General features: G+C 31.7%; 1 long non-coding RNA gene and 1 pseudogene across 1 annotated transcript in view; one reads left to right on the forward strand and one right to left on the reverse strand.

Moving 5' to 3' along the window:
• The window catches only part of LOC132040353 (probable receptor-like protein kinase At5g18500), a 26,328-nt pseudogene that overhangs the window by 15,015 nt on the left and 6,149 nt on the right, over positions 1 to 5,164 (forward strand).
• The window catches only part of LOC132040357 (uncharacterized), a 17,986-nt gene that overhangs the window by 8,223 nt on the left and 4,599 nt on the right, over positions 1 to 5,164 (reverse strand). The window lies entirely within an intron of this gene.

Here is a 5,164-nt window from a genome sequence, read left to right on the forward strand (position 1 = left end):
TTTATAAATAATTTAACTTAAAACTTTCCCTTTAACGATATATAGCCACACAAATATATATAACTTGTTTTAGACCACAAATTTCAAAAGTGTTCCTTTCTTAAACTCCGTGTCTAGTCAAACTATATCATAAATTGGGACGGAGCAGATAATATCAAAGTAACAAAGAGTTTTAAAAAGGGCACCGCAGACTGCCTCTTCTTTCGTGGTCTTTAAATTTTTCATATTTGCGTCTTAAATTTTCGCCCTCATATTCAGGGTCTTTAAGTTTTGCCCTTTGGGCTCGATAACCGAGGTTTTTTTGGGGTTCGAACTCCGCTCAAGCATAAAATAAAGAAATAATTTCGCAAGCGCGTATCGAGGGAAGAAACCGCCCTCCGCATAACTTCCTGAGTGAAAAACCAAAGCTACGCATGAGCTGCATAACTTTTCCTCAAGACATAGTTTAGTTATGCCTTTATGAGCAAAAACTTTTCCTGAAGGAACTATGCCTTACGCGATTTTTTTAATTATGCATAACCAAAAGATGTCTTTAACTAAAAGTGTGCCTTGAAAAGTTTTAAAAAAAAAAAAGTCTCACAGGTAAAGTCCGCCCTCCCAAGATAACTTCCTTAAGGAAAACTAAATTTATGCCGAGGTGGGGCATAACTTTTCCTCAAGGCATAATTTAGTTTGCTTTATTGCAAAGCAAAACTTTTCTTAAGGGAATTATGCCTATAGCGTACTTTTTAATTAAGTGTATAACCAAAAGTATGCTCATCCAAAAGCCGTGCCTGAAAAAGTTTTTTTTTTTTAAAAATGTCTCAAGGCAAAGTCTGCCCTCCGCATAACTTCCTTAAGGAAAAACTAAAGTTATGCTTGAGTGGGCATAACTTTTCCTAAGGGTATAATTTAGTTTTGCCTTTAGGCAAAACTTTTCCTTAAGGAATTATGCCTGATGTGTTTAATTTTAATTAAGGTATAACCAAAAGTATGCCTTAATTAAAAGTGTGCCTTGAAAAGTTAAAAAAAAAAAAAAAAAAGTCTCAAGGCAAAGTCCGCCCTCCGGCATAACTTCCAAGGAAAACTAAAGTTATGCCGAGGCATAACTTTTCCTCAAGGCATAATTTAGTTTTTACCATGGGCAAAAATTTTTCCTGGATGAACTGAGGCAGTGTTTTGATTGGGCATACTTTTAATTAAGCGCATAACCAAAAGATGCCTTAACTAAAAGTTAAGGCCTTGGAAAGTTAAAAAAAAAAAAAAAAAATAGTCTCAAGGCAAAGTCTGCCCTCCCGCATAACTTTGGTTTTTCCTTATGATTGTATGCTTGATCCGCATACACTCTCCCCAACCTCGTCTTGCGAAATTATTTTTTTATTTTATGCCCGAGCGGTTCGAACCCGTAACTCAAGTATCCAAGCGAAGGGCAAAAACTTAAAGAACACAAATACGAGGGGCAAAAATTTAAAGACCACCCCAAAAGAAGGGCAATCCGTGCAAAAAAAATGGGATTTTGATCATTTGTTAGTGAGGTTTACTCTTCCTTTTCGATACCCGTGGAACTATTGTCAATGATTTACTCAATTACTTCTTGGGAATGGTTAAAAAAAAATTACTACGTGATTATTTTGCCTATATCTATCGCTTTTCCTTCATTGATTTGATTCTTTCAATAGATACCGAGATTCAGAGTACGGAAATCAAAATATAGTAATCCAAAGTCCAAACTATAAGAAATAAGAGTAATTCAGATTGATCAACAAATAAATATAGCAAATAAATGGAATCTGGATAAAGTAACATGATTTAAAATATGTAAAAATAATTACAATTTGACGAAGATCATAAATCATAAAATATTGACATTTTTATGAATTTACGAGTATGTAAACTTAGTTATAGATAGGGCAACCTTTCGAATCGTCTAATCCACGGGTAGCAAGAGACAACCCGGCGAACCGAAACATCTTAGTAGCCAGTAGGAAAAGAAAGCAAAAGCGATTCCCGTAGTAGCGGCGAGCGAAATGGTTAAATTTAAAACCGTGAAAAACGTGGTCGCGGGAGAGCAATACAAGTCTGCCGTGTCAAGTAGGGCGAAGTGCGCCTCGAATGCCGCACCCTAGATGGCGAAAGTCCAAGAGTCGAAAAGCATCAATAGCTTACGCTCTCCGACCCGAGTAGGCATGGGGCACGTGGAATCCCGTGTGAATCAGCAAGGACCACCTTTTTATTTTGGTATTTATTAAGTTTTAATTTCACTTATAATTTCACGTGGCAAGAGTTTTTGCGAAACTCATTTGTTCATCTTATAAAATCATCTAATAAAATCGCCTATATATATATATATATATATATACTAGTTACATCTAGCTCATGCTAATTTCGGGCGCAAACTCAAGATAAAAGCAGTGGAGGAATTTTTATCAAAGAAGGAGTCTAATTTATATTATATTTTTTATTTTATAACTAATACTATCTAATGACACGTTAAACGTGTCTTGTTGATTAGTCTTTATAATTATTGATGTTCTTAATTACATAATTGGATAGTTTTATATAATTTTTGTTTTAGGATGGAAATTTGGCTGAAGAATTAGAAAAAATGACATAAGTGATTCGATATTGTAAAAATCAGTGAGGTTTACTCTTCCTTTTCGATACCCGTGGAACTATTGTCAATGATTTACTCAATTACTTCTTGGGAATGGTTTAAAAAAAAAAAAGATTACTACGTGATTATTTTGCCTATATCTATCGCTTTTCCTTCATTGATTTAATTCTTTCAATAGATACCGAGATTCAGATTGGAAATCAAAAATATAGTAATCCAAAGTCCAAACTATAAGACATAAGAATAATTCAAATTGATCAGAACAAATAGATATAGCAAATAAATGGAATTGGATAAAGTAACATGATTTAAAATATGTAAAATAATTACAATTTGACGAAGATCATAAATCATAAAATATTGACATTTTTATGAATTTATGAGTATGTAATTTCTTAGTTATAGATATAAATAATTTTATTTTGATATTTATTAAGTTTTAATTTCACTTACAATTTCACGTGACAAGAGTTTTTGCGAAACTCATTTGTTCATCTTATAAAATCATCTAATACAACAAAAAAATTCAATGATCTTACAAGATATTAACTAATAATAATTAAAGTACTCCTCCTTTTACACTGAGTAATTTTTATTAAAGAAGTATAAGTTATATCATATTTTTGCCTCTTCTCCGATCTTCCCTCCGCAGGTCTTGAGTCCGCCATTTCTCAATTGATTAGAATATCTATAGAGTTAAAAATGGGGTGTTTTAATGACACGTGCATGCTTGCTAGGAGAGAAAGAGTCCTTTTGTGGGGTTTAGTAGTTTTATAGGACTATTATTGTTCCGTGTTGAAAAGTAAAAAATATTTAACTCAAAGTCCAAACTTAATGGACTACTTTGGCCCTATGCCTTTCATTTTTTTAGGCAAATGTATAAACTTGAATAGTTTTTTTTGGAATAAAAAAAGATAAATGATTTTACTAAGTAATTTGTTTAAGTTGAGTGACCATATGAGGAATTGACTCTTATAAAATCATCCAATTAAAAATTAAATTTTATCCAATTAAAAAAATATGTCATTTTTGGAATGAACTAAAAATATAGCGTCACATAAAATGAAATGAATATAATTTTATTGTATTTGTAAAATACTGAACACCAGTACAATCATATCTCCCTAAAATAACATTTCACTATAGTGATCAAATTTTCTTTGAAACCAGTTTTTCCCATTGCGTTATCTTACATATTTTCTATAACAGTATTATACTCAAAATATATCTCGACAAATGATAATGTTACAGAGAAATTTTACGGTTCTTGCAAATAATAAAATATTATTGCCTGAAGTAGTGTTGTGTAGCTATTACTCCTTCCATCTTAATTTATGTGGCACCATTTGACTTAGTACGGAGTTTAAGAAAGAAAGGAAGACTTTTGAAATGTATGATCCAAAAAAAGTCTTATATAAATGTGTGGTTGTAAATCATTCCATAAAATTAAATTGTTTCTAAATATAGAAATGTGACTTTTTTTTTGAGAGACCAAAAAAGAAATAGTGCCACATAAATTGGGACAGAGGGAGTATTATTATGTCACAGCCCTTTCAATTATAGAGGTCAACCCAAGAGTCAATACTGAGACAAACTTTATCTTAAAAGTTCAGAAAACACACACACGCACAAAAAAAAAAAAAAAAAAAAAAAAACTTTATCTTAGAATGTCGAAAAGTGCATGTCCGATCCTCGAGAAGGAGTGTTTTTTTAAGGATCCGACATGAGTGCAACATTATTTTTGAAGAGATCAAGCAATGTAATGTTTGATGTTTTTCATGTTTCATATGGAAAGCTTAGAGATTATTTATGTTCTTTTTGTCCTTTTTCTATGTTGTTGTAATTAGATTTTGTGGCTCTACAACTATATATCTTGTTTCCCCCCTGTATCTTATGATAGTTGTTGTTCCTACTTTTTAAAAATGTCTACGGGTGCATGTCGAATTTTGGAAAAGTATATTTTTTTAAGGGTGTAGCATTATTTTTGGAGAGTCCGAGTAACATCATCTTATAATAGTTAAGGGGAGGAAAAGGAAAAAGTTTGGCACGTGACAAAAGGTGCCCTTGAACTTGTGATTTTAAACATATCGAGATATTAGAGCATGTCATTAAGTGTAAATAGGAAGTTAACGAAATTGTGATATTTCCACACCCAATATTTTTAGTCATATTTTATAAGTTACCCTTGTGAGGCAAATGAAATAATATTGATATATAATGTTTATTTACACTATTAAAAGCTGTTATATTTACCTATTTGGCCATAAGAATTTTTCACTTTTTTTTTCGGAAAATGTTTTCACTTTATTCGGAAATCAGCGTTTGGCCATGAAAATTCCAAATAAAGCTTGAAATTTGGAAAACATCAAAAACTTACTAGGCGCTTATTACAAAACCAAATATTTTTCACTTTATTTGGTATTTTGGAGTTGGAGTTGGAGTCAAGATAGAGTTGTGTTTGGCTATAGTTTTTGCAAAGAATTTGAATGTTTAACGTGAAAAAGGGGAAAAAAGTGAAAACAAGTTTTTTTGATGTTTTTCAAATTCCAAATACAAATTTGTTTCCATTGC

Source organism: Lycium ferocissimum, chromosome 12 (genome assembly GCF_029784015.1).
Source record: "Lycium ferocissimum isolate CSIRO_LF1 chromosome 12, AGI_CSIRO_Lferr_CH_V1, whole genome shotgun sequence".
Lineage (NCBI taxonomy): Eukaryota > Viridiplantae > Streptophyta > Magnoliopsida > Solanales > Solanaceae > Lycium > Lycium ferocissimum.